The following is an 18,163-nucleotide window of genomic DNA, read 5'->3' as shown; positions in this document are numbered from 1 at the left end:
TACAAGGAATTGAACCTGATCCCTTTCTATGGCACGCCTGTGGCATACTGACTGCATAGCTGTGGCAAGAGTCATAGTATACACTTGTGAACAATTGAGTTATAACTATTCTGTTTATTGGGGAGAGAGTATGTGTATTGCCACCGTGAATGAAATAGTTTAGTGTATCGTAACTGGAATGTATTCAGACCTCGTACTTGTGTGAGAGCGCAGTGTCTTAGACACTTGTACTGTTTGTCTTAGCATGAACTAACCGGTGAGCCTTACTTTCTAGTATTTTTAATTATATATCATTACTGGTGCCTCTGGCACTTTTGTGTTGCAATAGCTTGCAATAGCAAACATTGAGTCAACCATGGTTTTTGGATTAGAAGTAGAGGTCAGCTGGGTTGACATTGGGAATAGAGTGATGGGAAGTGGACAATAGGCAGTTATATCGAAGGATGCATTATTTGATATGTTAAGGTTAATTACAAAATGTGGAGTGGAGAATTTTTCACGTTGAGCAGAAGTAAGTTTACAGGACCAGATGTCAAATTACACATGATCAGTGTGAATCCCTATAGTCAGCATGAACACTGGCACACAGAATAATTTATAGGTAGCCTTGCTGTATATAAAAAATCAGATTTGTGCTGAACTGTCATGAACAAACTGTCACTTCTCTGGAATAAATAGACTCTGATTTGTTAATTACATCTGTGTAAATGAAAAATATATTAAAAGGTAGAGTGCTGCTTACTGTAGAGGAGACATGTTAAATTGTAGACAGGCACAATTAAAAAGGCACTTACACAAAGGTTTCGGCCACAGCCTTTATCAGCAAAAGAGATACAGAGAAACACACACATTCATACACACAGGCAAGCACATGTCACACACATATGACTGCCAACTCCAGCAGCTTGCCTCTAGCTGCTGGACTTGGCAGTTTTTTTTTTCTCTGTGTGTGTGTGCGTGCGTGCGTGCGTGCACACGCAGTGTGCTTGCTTGTGTGTTGAGCCTGTGTGCAACTTTGTTTTCTTTACGGTAAATACTGATCTATCTTTCCCTGCACTGTTGATATTCCTACCTGGAATTTCCATTGTTTAATCAGTGTAAATAAGAAGGACACAGTTACATATATTCTGTCACTTGAAGACTAATACATGAAGTCAGTGGACATTATTTTTTATTGCAGAGGATCTTTGTCACCACTAATTATTAATTTTGTGTGCCAGTTAATTAGACATGGTTTCATCCTTTCCTGGATGTGCCCTTTTTGTTAAATCTTCCTTCAAAAGATCTGATTTACTTCAAGTTAATAAACCTGAGTATTCAGAAAAAGGAGGTGCAGCTTACAGCTGCAGTGTCACAGTTGATCACAGGGTGATTTTATCACTGCCATATCGTGGGTACCCATGGCTCGAGACACTTATTCTATAAGGGTGTGTAGTCATTGGGCTTTCTTGTACCACAGTGTCAAAGGTGTAATGTGAGCAGATTTATTCAAGGAAAATACTACCACAATCAGCAGAGTGAACTGCTATGGGCAACAGGATATCATTGACAGGGGTTACCACTGACTAGCATGGCTTTAGCAGTGAACAGGTGGGCCACAATGTAGCAAATGACTCACCAACTCAGTGACAGTCAATAAACAGTAACCATTCATGCCACTGGGAACTGTCACCTCTTTGTGGGATACAAAGATGCAATCTGCACACTGCTCATCGCAGTTACAAAGATTAGCATTGGTTCAGAACAGCACCAGGGGATGCTCGAAGCATGCAGGAAGGTCGTCTGTCTGATGATTTGCGGTACATATTGCCAAGGTGGCAGGGTGCAAAATAAGGAGTGATCAAAAAACTTCCATTTGAAGGCTGCATAGTTCAGATCAGTATGCCACACACACACACACACACACACACACACACACACACACACACACATACACACATATCCATCCGCACATATACCCTGCTTGTGTCTGTATATGTGCGGATGGATATATGTGTGTGTGTGTGTGTGTGTGTGTGTGTGTGTGTGCGCGAGTGTATACCTGTCCTTCCCACCCCCCCCACCCCCCCCCTAAGGTAAGTCGTTCCACCCCCAGGATTGGAATGACTCCTTAACCTCTCTCTTAAAACCCACATCCTTTCGTCTTTCCCTCTCCTTCCCTCTTTCCTGATGAAGCAACTGTGGGTTGCGAAAGCTTGAATTTTGTGTGTGTGTTTGTTTGTGTGTCTATCAACATACCAATGCTTTCGTTTGGTATGTTACATCATCTTTGTTTTTAGATATGTTTTTCCCATTTGGAATGTTTCCCTGTATTATATTATATATCAGTGCTTTCCTCTCCCACAACTATCCTGCAGACCTTGTCCACAAACAGATCTCCCAAGCAATACATTCCTCCCCACCCAACAACAATGTTACTACCCCCAGACCACACAGAAGAATTCCCCTTGTCACCCAATATTATCCTGGCTCAAATACATCAACTAATTACTCCGCCACGGATATGAATTTCTCAAGTCAAGCCCTGAAATGAGATCATCCCTTGACAATATTCTCCCCACACCACCCAGAGTTGCCTTTTGCCGACCCCCTAACCTCCGTAACATCCTTGTCAAACCCTACAATATTCTCGGACCACCTTCTCTACCCAGCGGTTCCTACCCCTGTAACCGACCCCGATGCAAAACCTGCCCCATGCATCCCCCCACAACCAACTACTCCAGCCCCGCTACTGGTAAAACATACACAACTCAAGGCAGGGCCACATGTGAGACAACACGTCATTTATCAGCTGACATGCCTGCACTGCACAGCCTTTTACATTGGTATGACGACAACTAAACTGGCTGAGCGCATGAATGGACACAGACGAACTGTCTGCCAAGGAGATGTCCAATACCCAGTAGCGGAGCATATCCTCCAGCATAATTCTAGGGACCTAGGAACCTGCTACACCATATGTGCCATTTGGCTTCTCCCACCCAACACCAGTACCTCGGAACTGCGGAGATGGGAACTTGTACTCCAACACATCCTTTCATCCCGCCATCCCCCTAGACTGAACCTATGTTAACCAACCTCACTCCCATTTACTATTTAGTCTTCTCCTCTTTCCCTTTCCTCTTTAGCCATTCATGCATCTTTTCATCCAACATAGTTGCGTTTATCTTTATACTATGTACCTCTTTACTTCTGTATTCATCCTCCTTGGTTTGAAGCTGGCACAGTAATTACAGTAGAATATCTTTGGCTTCCCTCTGACATCCATGCCTCCATCTTTGCTACCCTCCCTGTTTACCTTTCACCTGTTGCTTCATAACCTGGATTGTGAATAACTGAATCCACTTTCCCTTCTTCCCCTTTTTTCCCCTCTCTCCTCCCTGATGAAGGAACGAAGTTCCGAAAGCTAGGATACGTCAATTTTCTGTTCTGTTTTGTGTATCTATCGGCTGTACTGAGCTGGCCAGGCCCTCTATCTCTTTGTTAGCATTTGTTTCATATACATAAACACACACACACACACACACACACACACACACACACACACACACACACACAGACAGGGTGATGCGTATTATCATTTAAAAACCTCCAAAGCACTGTATATGACCCTGAGACAAGTAATTTAATACAAGACACATGGAATCACAAATGTTGGATACGATACAAATGTTGGGAAATGTGTCAAAAGCGAATGACAAATGTCACCAGATGATGTACCTTGCCATGCTTGCAGTGGTTGAGCCTCTCGGCCTGTCACACTTGATCATCCCAACCCAAGTCAAGTATTCATATCATTGTGGCTACGGACACACATGTGCGACTTTAGTGATGGCATTCGGGATTTGAGTCTTGCATCTGGCAGGCAGTATTCTTTCATTGTGTTAAACAATTATGTATTTATATTGAAGTTTATTATTTTATTTACCGGCCTTGCAGTTTCCTTGATTTCTTGCAAAGTACAGTACAATGAAAACCTACCATATTGCATAACAAGTAGATGAGTATAAACTTCAGAATAGCATCATTGCCATAAAATGACCTATGTTTTCTTTACTAACTAATGTCTGTAAACAAAAAGAGAAGGGACAGAAGCAAAAAACACAAAATCAGAACTGCTTTTGCTCGATTACAGCAGGGACAATAATTTTGTAACATCTACATTTACAAAAGATCATATTTACAAAATGTTTTCGGAATTTGCTCTGTTTGCTCAAATGAAAGTATTGCACTGCTCAATCATTCCTTTACACTCAGCCCCAACTGCTGCACATGCTGTGGGGTATGTCATCTGGTTACGTCATATGTTCAGTGTTTCTCACCAATTTTTGGGGTATTTTGAAATGTACAAAAAGGCAAATGCAGAAAGTTATCACATTTTGCTGCACATTACCTGCGTCACAGAAAAATAATGTATACAAATCTTCTCAGATTTGCCACTGAATAACTTTGTGCAAGCCTCACAATATTTCACCAACACAACTGTTCGTCATCTTCAGGTAGTGGTGGGTCCTGTCATCACTGCTGCAAGATGTGACTGGTGATATTCGCACAGCAGAATTAAAATTTGTCAGGCTAGAAGCAGGAGTACGAATGTGTGGACAGGCACTCCCAGTTGGATGGAAATGCCATTCATAGTAGCCTTCTGCTTATGTGTTGTGGGCAATGACTGCACTTCTGGACACTCGTGTGGTTAAAAGCTGAATTAACTCTCTGCAAGGTGCTGCATCAGGTCATACATCGGAGGATCTGGTTTCTACTGTGTTAATTTCATGGCAGTCAGTGCTGGATTCTAGGCAGTGCTTAGTCAAAATTCCATATTCCTGTTGGCAAGATTGCCCACCGTATGGATACATGCCTCATTCTTAAAAACACAATCCCAGAGTGATGATGCTGGGGATAAAATTTCAGTCCTCTTGGGAAACGTGTGGTGCCCTGTATTCTGGCAGTGCTCTGCTACCACTAATTTACTGGGTGGCATTTTTGTCAGCGCTGTTGAACACAGTGTTCTTGCACAATGTGAGGTGTCTGCCCTATATAAGATTTGCCATAATGGCATCAGATCTTATATATGATCTGTGTTTTCTAAGGTCAAGATTGTCTTTAACTGAACACAAACAATTCCTTAGTTTTGCTGGTAGTCGAAAAACACACTTGATTCTGTTTCTCTTAGCAATTCTTTCTATTTTTGAAAACATGCCACTGAAATATGGCAAGAAAGACATTTGCAGTGCTTGTCTAAGTATCTTCATTTACATCCCTACACTGAACTTGCTTTGCTCAGAACACATTGCAAATCTGTTTACAAGAATAACATTCTGCTGGAACACTGTTCTTAGGTGTTACAGTTCACCAGGCAGACTGTCGGTATCTGAGATCACGTGTGCTCTATGTGCCAGGGAGTGTAAGACACTACCACATTGTGCAGGGTGATGGCAACTTTTGGACCGCAAATATAACTCTGCATGTATCAGTTTGCAGTAGAGACTATGCCCCAGTGTTCTGTCAGCTTTTCTTCTAACCGTGACATCCAGGAATGGTAAGCTGCTATCTTATTGTACTTACACAGTGAACTGAATATTCAGATGGAGCGAGTGCAAATGCTGCAGGAACATAGGTAGTGTCTGTATTATGTGGGCCACACCACAAATGTCTCTTCAGCATTCTGCCAGAAGGAGGAATGTTGGATATTTACTAAGGGAAACAGAGGATCTCCCATGGGAGCACTGTCCACTTGATCAAAGTAGTTGGTGTTACATAAGAAATAGGATGAGGTATGCACATGTTTAAACAGCACCACAATTTCTTTCTCAAACTTGCTGCTAATAACCTCTAATGAGGGCTGCAGGGGCACTTTTGTAAGTAATGATATAACATTTGAGCTAACTAAAAGATCTGAAAGTTCTAGTTTAAGCATCTTCAGGTATTCTATGAAATCCTCTGAATTCTAAATATGATGGTCATAGTCATCCACATGATAAATTTCAAAGCTGTCACGTGGAAATTGCCAGTTGCATCTTGCAGCAGTGATAGTGGAAATCACCACCACCTGAAGATGTCAAAACGTTGTGTCACTGAAATATTGAGGGAGGGACTTGCATAATGTTATCTGGTGGGGAACCCAAAGTGTTTTTGCAACAGATCTATCAGGCAAGCCTGAAAATTCACATATACTCCAAGCAGTAAGTACCTGTTGTAAAATGGTCACATTAGTGAGCTTGGCAATTAATTAACAGTTTATCAATAAATTTGGCGTCATTTTGCAAGAAATTGTGCTATGTTCCACTACTCCCTCTTCAACAAAACTAATGTCAGTTTCTGCTCCACCTCTTCAGCCCGAGATCCTATGTATACTCTTGAGCATTTGTGTAAGATACCTGTTTATTTATAAAAATAAAAGTAACTTCTATCATGACTTTCCCATTCTTGTCCAGTGGGTTTGTTATCCTGCTGTTGCCTACTGCAAACTACAGGATTACTGTTGAAGATTTCTGCAAAGTTTTTCTTCCTTTTTAGTGTACCAACATTTCACTGTGTGGTAATTGCCTGGTACTGTTTAACGGGTGTTTTAACTGTTGTTTCAGAGATGCAATACGAAGCAAATGCAGTGAGGATGACTTGCTTGCCATGATTGGGGCAGGAGTGAGTAGAAAGAAGAAACAGCATGCAGGTAAGATACATTACAGCAAATGTAACTCTATAGATAGAAAGAAAATTTCTGCTTAACAAGTCATAGCAAACATAAGAGCAAAATAGAACGAAAAACAACAGTGATAGAACCTGTGTTTTTTTGTGTAAAATTGGATTTAATTTTTTATTTAGTATTCATTCTGATTAATGCCCATTGGTCAACAGTACATTTCAGCCCTAGAATTTGGTTCTGCAAGGTCCACCAGATAACCATATATGGCTGTTGTAACTCCTTTATTGGACTTCAGAAGTTTTCCAGCAACAAATCTTTTTTTCTTTCTTTCTTTCTTTCTTTTTTTTTCTTTTTTAAAAAAAAGCTAAAATGCAGAAAACATCATAAAGGAAACACTCACAGAAAAGCATCAGTGTACTTGAAACAATGGAAACTCCAGTAGGAATATAAAGAATGTTGGAAAAGACAGATTACTACTTACTGATGAAGGCTGTGGCTGAAAGCTTTATGTAAGTGTCTTTTAATTCTGCCCATCTGCAGCCTAAGGTATCTTCTTTATGGTAAGTAACAGTCTGTCTTTTCCTTCATTATTAATTGGTGTTCTTTGTTTTTATTGCTGTTTAGCAAGCATTGTGTGGTATATAAGGGATGCGAATAGCGTCAGATGTTGAATCATCACTCTGGAGGATATGAAGGTGCTGCATATTGGTGTAGACAGCATTTTCTGATGAGAGTTTGAAAGAAACCTCATTGTGGATGTCCATTTGGTCGCCTGGTTAAACCTTGCAACATTTGTATTTTTTGAGTATTTGGATATGACAGTGGCCTGATGTTGGAAAGTAAGGGCATACTCATCATCAATGTTCCAGTTGACTACATCAGACCACTACAAGGGAGCATCACTGTGTAGTGTACTGAGTACATTGTAACCTGTTCACGTCTGTGACTGCCATCTGAGAACAAGTACAGTAAACTCTCGTGCAGCTACACTTTTGGCTAGCTAGATTAACACTTGACAAGTTTCAATTTGCGTGCACCTGGAGCCAAGCCTTTGCTGGTGTTTTTTGGCAATCTACTGCTAATCAGTGCACTGGTGCGTGTCAAAAGTCCAAGTATTGTCAATTCGTGCGTGTGTTGGTTGAAGCTCTATTGTGTTTCTTATTCGTATTGCATGGTTTCATGCCACTGCCATCTATTGGAAGTCCTTGTAAGTACAGTACATACAGTATTGTTCTATGCAGCGCAACATAGCCCTGTCGAAACTGACAATTAGAGCGCGCCGCCTAACACTTTCCACTTGTTGTCGGTACATCAAAGCTGAGTGTTTAACAGTGAACGTACAACACCCTGTTGTGTTGCCACGTGGGCTTGGGTAGAACAGAGGAAATAGCATAGATGTATCCAATGCCTTCATTTGATGGCTGCCACAGCCTGGTTTCAAAAGTCAAAAGTTTGTCTAGTGCATCTCGAGTGTTGTCAAGTTGTGCATCTGTGTGTTTCTGATTTGAGGTTTTGTGCTCCCACTATGTGCCTTAAAGTGTCCAGAGATAAAAGGGGCCAAAAACCATAAAGGACTCAGTCGAGTGTCTGTAAAAAGAACACTGAACGTGACTACGGGCACGAAACATAAAACGAATGTGATCTTGTTGGAAAAAGAGCTTCCCACTTTGCAGAGAATTGATGCTGGTGAGCCACCCACAAAAGTTGCTGCAGAGTAGGAGTACAATTACTGATCGGGAGACAAATCGATCAGGAATTGAAAATTTTTGTTCCATCCAAGCATTGGGCAGTGCAGTGAAATCTTGAAAAACAGTGAGAAAAGGTGCACATCCTCAGTTAGAAGAGGCATTATTTTTGTGGCACGAATAAATAAGAGCCAAAGGTGTGTCAGTTTCAGGTCCTCTACTTTGTCAAAATTAGCTGATGAGCTGATTGAAGGAAAGAAGCAAGAATTCCTCGGAAATAATGGCCGGCAGGATCGTTTCAAGAAGCGGCATGGCATTCATGAAATTGCCATCAGTGCCAAATCATTATCTGGGGATGAAGCTGCTATGCTGATTTTAAGAAGAAACTGCACGCAATCATTGACAAAGGATGTTATACTGGCAATCAACTTTACAAATGTGATGAAACTGGGTTGAATTACAAAATGCTGCCAACGAAAACCCTTGCCTCTAAAGAAGAAGAAATGGCTTCTGGATACAAAAATATCAAAGAAAGATTTACTGTCCTCGCTTGCAGTAATGCCACTGGCAATCATAAACTGTGTCTTACTTTAATTGGCAAATCCAAAACACCAAGAGCATTTAGACACCAACCAACCAGCTTTGCCACTGAGGTACACAAATCAGTCTTAAGGCACGTATGAACAGTGCCATCATCAGAGAGTGGTTCCAGGCAGAGTTTGTTCCAGCTGTAGTAAATTACATGGCAGGAAATGGACTTCCTTGAAAAGCGCTACTTCTTGTGGACAATGCTCCTTATCACCCAGGTGATCTCCAAGATGGGGATATCAAAGTTGTATTTCTCCCACAAAATGTCACATCTCTATGTCAACCGATGGACCAAGGTATTCTTGAGGCGATGGAAAAACATTACAGATGCAAGATGCTGGAATACTTAGTAGGTGTGATTGATGCTGCAGATGATTTTGTGGAAGTTCTTAAAAAATCGATGTTTTAAGTGCCATTCATTGATTGCTGAAGCTTGGAGTCTAATTCCTCCACTTCCTCTTGTTAGGTCTTGGAAAAAACTCTTAGATCGTAAGGCAACCTAAGTGGTGGGAAGGAGGAGGCAACACCGAAACTCAAGCTGACATAATTTTGGTGAATTTACTGGAGAAGCTGGTTGTAAAGACACACACTTCGAAGACATTGAAGAGTGGATGGAAAATGGCATTTTTTCATGTGCTTGAGGATGAAATCGTCCAAATTGTGACCGATCATAAAGTGTCAGAAGACTATGTTACTGATGATGAATCAGAGAAAAATATTCCTCACACATTCTGTTACGAAGTGATCCAAACTGCCCTGGAGTACATCAGCCAATAGGAGGAGACGATTTATCCTGAAATAGTTTGATTTCAATGTTGGAGATGTATTGTTGCAGAAATAGTTTCTCAAGCAAAAAAACAAAAAAAAAAAGACATTTGTGACTTCGTTACCAAAAAATAAACTCTAATGAAGCATCCTAGAACTTCTATGTCCATAACTTAAAAAGATTTTTTTTTTAACTTTTCTTGAAAGTTCCTCTAGACAGACTTTTCGTTCCTTTGAGTAATCTCTAGATTTGTTTCATAATTTTGTTCAGTAGTTTATTTTTTATTCAAAAGAGTAGATAATAAAATTAAAACTCCTGTTTTTCCTACTGCCAAATAAAGGAGATTTTTTCTGTAAGAATGCAAAATAAATGAGCTTTGTTATACAGCATTTAAAAACTTTGAGTTTTCAATCATAGTTTGGTGCCTTTTTTACATGTCAACACAATTTTTTCAGTAAAAAAGTGCAGGGTTATTTGCAACCGTATCAGTAACGTTTTACATACCCTACGCACGTTTTACGATTGTATTTCGCAATATTGATGCAATTTGGAGTGTTCACATGTGAAAAAAGGGGGACTTTGATTTATCTGAAATTTTCGTTATTGGAACCGGCCACCGTCCCGATCATTTTGGATAAACAGGAGTTCACTGTAATAGACTCCTTGCAACATGCTGTGTCATACAGCTAGGAGCAGCCAGACTATGGAATTGCCGTCCTGCGCATAGGCTGCCATTAAAACCCAAGCAAATGACTGCATGTGAAGTGGTGCCATGATCGAGAAGTACGGACTGCTAATGAATGGCGTCACATTATGTTCACTAATGAGTCCCGGTCCTGCACTGCTCCAAATGACTATCGTGGAGAAGTTTGACAGTGACCCGGGGAGATGGGGAGAGGTCCCATTCTTCCACATTTGGGGGGGGGGGGGGGTCACAAAGCAGTCCCATGGTGTGGGGAGCCATTGGGTATGACTTCAGGTCACGGCTTGTAATGGCCGAGGGAACTCTGATGGTACAGCAGTGTGTAATAGTATTGTGGTGCTATTTTTCAACAGGCCACTGCTTGTCCACATGTAGTATGTGTCTCTTTAAATTGTCTGCGTGATGTTGATATACTCCTGTGGCCAGCAAAATCCCCATATCTGTCCCCGATAGAACATTATGGGACCAACATGGACGTCAACTCCATCCCACTGCCTGTATCCACGATTGCAATGTCCAGTTACAACAGTTGTGGATCACCTTTCTCAGGAGGGTATGCAGCAGCTTTACGACATCCTCCCGCACTGTCCAGACCAGACAGGGTGCATTGCTGTATTGATAAGTGGGCTCAAACTGATAAGTTCTGTGTAAATTTGACTCTGTTTTGTTATGACTGAAATAACATCACATACGCTCTAAATTCGCTATGTTTCAATTTGTTTTCTCCCCACCTTCTGAGTGTCTCACTTTTTTTCAAGCAGTGTAATTTAAGACAGACATAAGAATATGAAAATGGAATGGCATATCACATTGCTATTCAACTATGCCCCTAAGAAAATTGTAAGATAATGGAGAAGAGCAGGTGCACTATTACACTGACTAGAACGTAAACTTAATGATAGAATTATATTGTGTAACCTATACCGATGACATAATACTAATTGACAAAAACATCACTGATGTGCTAAAGCAATTTGAAATATTAAGGGAGCAAGCTAGGAAAATTAGACTACTAATTTCACATGGAGAAAAAATTCTTGGCTGATACCAAAATGGCACTGGGTGAACTTATATAGGCAATGACACAGTATTCGGTGTTAAAGAGTTTAAATAGTTAGGTGAAAAAGACCACTGAACATCATAATGAAAAGAAGGCCATAGAATCCAGACTTCAGAAAATACAAACTGTCTCTCAGTTAACTAAAAGTATTTTTCCTGGAACTCTAAAATCTAACATTGTACAACAGTGATCAAATTAGAATTTCTTTATGCATGAGAGAGAGTCTTTGTCCAACACAAGACATGAAAACAGCAAACTGAATTAGAAGAATGTAAAATTGTAGTAAAAATCTTAGGTCCAAGAATAAAAGATGGAATACATACACAGAACCCAGTGTGAAATCTCCAGGCAAATTCCTAAAAACTCTTGTTACAATGTGTCTCCAAAGAATCCAACTTGTGGGACGTACAGAAAGAATGTATCCAAACAGGCAGCTCATTGGATTCCCACATACTTGAAAAATAAGATCCAACTGATGAAAACAAACAGGAAGAGACCTTAAGAAATTGGAATCACCACATTTACAGTATTCTGATGTAGTGATGAGTCACACAGAGTGCAGTTTCACAGTAGCTTGATCGATGCTTGTACTTGTGTATGTAGTATATGCAAGTGTGTACAGCGTCTCTTCTGGTGTACACACAATATGCTAATTTAGTGGCTGAGCAGTAAACCGGATCCCTACTCGGTTCCATTGTGCTGTGCTAATTATTCTTCTTCACTTGACATTTATGCTTGGAGCTGCAAGAGAGGCCATTTTCCAGATAATGCCACAAAAACAACAAATTCTCAGATATCAGTTTAACTTACACTCTTCAACATCATAGACAACATTTCACATTAATATGTTGCAGAACACTAGATTAGTGTTAAAATTGCCAGAGTAAACATTGTTCTCCATGTGACAGATTGTCACCCGACGTCCAAAATCGATAAATTTTATATCTCTGCACAGAGAAGCAGCTGGTTGCTCATTGTCATCTGTGGTGGTAATCAATGGGTAGAGCTCGTTGCTGGCACAGCGGCACCACAGAGTAAGTGGCCCCTCATCCCAGCAGGTGGCAATGTTTTAACACCCATATAGCTCCCCAAACTTACCGCGTCTGTGGATAACTCCGTCTCTGCACAGAACTTCACACATTTCCCACACAGTGGGCCCTCGTGTCTTTTACACACAATAAATCTTCAAACTTATTTCATTGGCTAAGTTAAATTTCGAGTGTGAGATGCTATTTCGTAAAAAATAGCAAACGGTAGACATGGATGTTATTGTGACTCTTTCCTAAGGCAACATTTGTGTATTACACTTGTAGAAGTGCACTGCAACATAATACAGTAGACCGTAAGTTCAAACAATGGAAACTCCAGGTTGGAATATCAGCAGTGTAGGAAAAGAAGAAGAAGCTAATTACCATAAAGATGGCACGTTAAAATGCAGACAGGCACAGTTAAGACACTTACACATAAGCTTTTGGCCACAACCTTCATCAGAAAAAGAAATAGAAATACACACCATTCATTCACACAAGCAAGCACACCTCACACACACATGACCGCCAACTCCGACAGCTCAGACCAGAATGCTAGTCTGTAAGTTTGCTACACAATAAAATAATTATTCTGAGCTACAAGAAAAATGGATTCAAAGAACTAAACAGCTTGAAGAAAAAAAAGGGAAGCTCCCTGAAGCAACATAGTTTCACGAGTGTGCATACCAGTGGTAAATTATGAGAGTCGCAACTCTCTGAAATGTATACAAAGGCCACCAGATTGCATTAGCTTTGTTTGTGTCTCGGATTGTTACCATGAATGGTAGGAGCTATAAGAGATGTGAAGAGTGTAAGATGTTGAGTGATCCCTGTGAAGGGCACAGATGCCCTGTACTTCCGTGAGTCAGCATTATCAGCACGTAACAAAATTTGAAGGGGCCTAATTGTGTGTCTCCATTTGCCAGGCTGATTGAATTATGCAATATTCAGATTTGTGAGACATTCAGATGTGGTAGTGGCCCCATGTTGGACTGCTTGGGAACGTAAGGGCGGCGTGCTTGTCAGCAAGCTTCCAGTTGACCGTGTCTGACGAGCCCATGGGAGATTTGCTGTAATGTACGCCGAGCACATTGTAACCCTTTCACACCTGCACCTGTCATGTGATCAGCAGTGAGTCACATTCTGCAAGACCCACGATGACAGTTGTCAGTGAGTATGACAACGACATAGGGAGAGGGCGTGTGGGGCAGCATCGGATATGACTTCAGGTCACTCTGACAGCACAGCAGTATGTCATGGACATTCTACGTCCTCATTTGCTACCTCCATGTCCAACAGAGTTACAAGAGACAGAGCAGTGAAAACATATCCAGTTGTTGACTCACAAAACGGTTTTGAGGTGTGACGCATGTAGTCTTAAGTGAATCATTCATACTAAAAGAAAAGAAGAAGAAGCTAAAGTCAGAATGTGAAAAAATTGGAGAATGGAATAGATATTTGAAGACTTCACACTTGAAACTCCCAGTTTTCCTATTGTGAAAGTGCCTTTGTGACCATATGCATTTCACTGACGATAAACTTTTTTTTTCCCCCTGGGTCTTGGCTCCATATTTTTTCATCCAGTTGAGTCAGAATACTTGCATAGTATTTGTGAGGTATTGTTTCAGTCTTGCAAGCTAATCTAAAATACAAATCCCTTTTGCATCCTAGAAAACAATGAGCACTCTTTCTCTCCGATGAAGTCACCTTGGCTATTTTTGTGCAACTGCTGTTTCATTTCGGTCGTCTCTCATCCAAGGGAACAGATTGGTGCATAGAATCAGTTGTGTGTCAGATTGTCCCAAATTGTTTTTCACATTTGGTTGTAGTCAGGCTTCAACAGACATGCCACTCACTTTCTGGTACGGCCACAGCATCAACTGTTTTGCACATGTTTTTAATTATTGATCTTGCAATATCACACTGTGTTCTTTCTCAGCATTTTCATATTTGATTGTAATTCTAGGAAGTTGTTCATGAGTCATCTTACAGAGACATATGCCACATATGAATTCAGCTACCCATTCCTTAACTGTTGACTATGAAGGAACTCCCCCCATGAACCATGGACCTTGCCGTTGGTGGGGAGGCTTGTGTGCCTCAGCGATACAGATGGCCGTACCGTAGGTGCAACCACAACGGAGGGGTATCTGTTGAGAGGCCAGACAAACATGTTTTTCCTGAAGAGGGGCAGCAGCCTTTTCAGTAGTTGCAGGGGCAACAGCCTGGATGATTGACTGATCTGGCCTTGTAACATTAACCAAAATGGCCTTGCTGTGCTGGTACTGCGAACGGCTGAAAGCAAGGGGAAACTACAGCCGTAATTTTTCCCGAGTACATGCAGCTCTACAACTTGACTAGAAGAAGAGATCGGTTGGTAGGACATGTTTTGAGGCATCAAGGGATCACAAATTTAGCATTGGAGGGCAACGTGGAGGGTAAAAATCGTAGAGGGAGACCAAGAGATGAATACACTAAGCAGATTCAGAAGGATGTAGGTTGCAGTAGGTACTGGGAGATGAAGAAGCTTGCACAGGATAGAGTAGCATGGAGAGCTGCATCAAACCAGTCTCAGGACTGAAGACCACAACAACAACAACATGAAGGAACTGACTCCTAATAAGTAAGATGATGCCTGTAGAAAAGTACAACAAAACAGTAATCTCAAAAAGGACAGGATAGACAGTACATTCTGTACGACATATTAAAAATGATTGGTAAAAGAGACTTGGTGTGTTAAATGTAGCTTTTGATTACATGATAATTGAATTGGATAGATAAACAATATACTCGCTAAGTGGTGGCAGAACACACACATAAAAGAAGATTATAATTAGGCGAGCTTTCAGAGCCAGTAGCTCATTCTTCAGGCAGAAGGGTTGAAGTGGAAGGAAGAGGGGTGAAGGATAGGTCTAGGAAAAAGGGTAGATTTTGAGAAAGTTACCCAGAACTGCAGATCAGGGGAGACTTTCCAGATGGGATGAGAAGGAAAGACTGCTTCCACATCTACATACATACTCCACTAGCCACCATATGGTGCATGGCAGAAGGTACCCTGTCTACTACAATAGTCTGAATAAAATTACTTGATAGTTGACATCAATCACTTGCTGCAACAATGTTGCCACATTGGCTACCAGCTACCGTTTGCTTACAGGTGACAACAAACAAGCGGCTCACTTCACAAATTATGTTAAATGTTTAACACAGAGCAATTTTTCTAGTGGCTGGTGCAAGGTATGTCAGAAATGTTGGATACTCTGTCGACTATTGATTTAAAGTGACCAGTGACTGAACTGGGGCAGACGACCCGTTTTGTATCCCTGACTGTAAACTTGTGTCCTAACCCACCCGAGAAAATTGTGGTCAACAGTCTGCAGCAGTACTAATATCATGATCGCTTTGTTCATGGCGATTAAAGCTAACCCTTAAGGGTAAACTCAAGACAACAAAAACTCAATTTCAGGGCTGAAAGCAAATTGAAATTTCTCCATGTCATTTGTTACCTGTAACTATCCTTACACTAGCTGCACATGCTGCTGACATGTTAGAAACCAGTGAACAGCCCGTGTGGGCACTTGTTCGTGGATTATAGATGACTGAGGCCGATTCTAAATGAAGAAATAATGACAGGAAGGAAAATAAGACCAAATAGAACAGTCAAAATAATGATGAAAATTGATGCAGCAAAGTATTAAAAATAAAAATAATACATTAAAACCAATTAATTGAATGAAAATAATAATCACACTCTTTTGGTTAGATTTAGAAATAAAAATTTTGCTACATTGATGAGATTCAAACCTATGACATGCTACACATTAGATTAATCTGCCAACCATTGTGCTATGCCACAGCACTGCATGAAGTATTTATATATGTGAATGTAGTGACCCAGTTGCAACTATGAATTGCAACCTTAAAAATTTCAGTTTCACGCAGTGTAGTGAAAAGCTTATCTAATGTAAGATGATCTCTGTGAATATGATAACTATATGTATGATACTGAATTACACCTTGTGCTGAGTTATTCGGTAGTGTTTGGTTAGTGCTATGAATGAAATGTGTGTCTTTCATTAGCATTGTTAATGCGTGTTGTTTTTGGTGTAGTTATCGCGTGTCATGAAATACATAATAAAAGTGTCGTGCTCATAATTTGGGATACAAATACATCAAGAAAGAATGCTGAACCAGGAATTGGAAGTGACTGGCCAATTTTGGTGGAGTTTGGCAACAGCAGACAGTTCAAGTGTGACGCTGACTACTCTTAGTGGCGTTTGAAGTGCCAACTATCAAGTAATTTTAATTCGACTGTAGTCAGTTCCTTTCCCATTCCATCTGCCAATCGAGTGAGGAAAAAGTGAATGTCTATATGCCTCTCTATGAGTCCTAATTTGTTGTCTCTTATCTTCGTGGTCCTTATGCATAATGTATGTTGGTGCAAGCAGAATTGTTCTGCAGTCAGCACAGTGTTCCTCAAAATCCCTCCAGGGATTCCCATTTGAGTTCCAGAAACATCTCCATAATACTTGTATGTTGTTGTTTCAACCTACTGTTAACAAATCTAGTATCCTGCCTCTGAATTACCTCAATGTCTGCTTTAATTCGACCCCTTGCGGATCCCAGACACTGAAACTGTACTCAAGAAGAGATCACACTAGCATCCTATATGTGATGTCCATCACAGCTGAGCCACACTGCAGTAAAATCCACCCAACAAACGAAAGATGATTATTCGCCTTCCCTACCATGACCCTCACAAGTTTGTTCCATTTCATATCACATTGCAACGTTATGTCCAGATATTGAAACAATGTGACTTCTTCATTCATGACACTACTAATGCTGGATTCTGGCATTATGGATTTGTTTTTCCAACTCATCTGCAGTAACTTATATTTTTCTACATTTAGGGTTAGCTGTCATTTATCGCACCAACTGGGAACTTTGTCCAAGTCATCTTTTATCCTCCTAAATCACTCAACGATGACACCTTCCATACACCACAACATCATCAGCAAACAACCTCAGATTACTGTCCACTTTGTCCATCAGATCAGTTATGCACATAGAAAATATGAGTAATAGCGCTCCTATCACACATCCCTGGAACGATCCTAATGATACCCTAGTCACTGATGGACACTCACCGTCAGGATAATGTAGTGGGTTCTATTACTTCAGAAGTCTTTGAGCCACTCACATGTCTGGGAACCTATTCCATGTGCTTGTACCTTTCTTAAGAGTCTGCAGTGAGGCACTATGTCAAATGCTTCTTGGAAATCAAGAAATATGGAATCTGGGTTTGTGAATTTTGTGATGGCAAAGTTAGAGGAGCAATGCAATTGCGTTAAATTTTGCGTGAAACTCAAGAAAACCTTTACAGAGACACACCAAATGATGCAGGGAGCCTATAGCGATGAGTGCTTAAGCCATACTTGGTGTTACGTATTATTCACACGTTTTTAAAATGGCTTTACAAAAGTCAAAAATGATCCTTGTTCAGGACGCTCTTAGATGTCCCCTGATGACACTTGTGTCAGGAACGTCAACGAAATTGTGTGTGCCAGTCGAAGATTCACTGTCCGAGAGATTGTAGAAGAATGTAACATTTCAATTGGGTCATGTTATGAAATGACACAGCATCTTGGAATGCATTGTGTTGCCGCCAAGTTCATTCCACGGCTCAT

The 18,163-nt window shown here is 40.7% G+C and overlaps 1 pseudogene; it reads left to right on the top strand.

Annotated features, from left to right (window-relative positions):
* Positions 1 to 18,163, top strand: part of LOC124799608 — a 47,748-nt pseudogene that overhangs the window by 28,700 nt on the left and 885 nt on the right.

Source organism: Schistocerca piceifrons, chromosome 1 (genome assembly GCF_021461385.2).
Source record: "Schistocerca piceifrons isolate TAMUIC-IGC-003096 chromosome 1, iqSchPice1.1, whole genome shotgun sequence".
Taxonomy (NCBI): Eukaryota; Metazoa; Arthropoda; class Insecta; order Orthoptera; family Acrididae; genus Schistocerca; species Schistocerca piceifrons.
The sequence above is the reverse complement of the archived record's forward strand: the minus strand, read 5'-3'. Positions and strand labels throughout refer to the sequence as shown.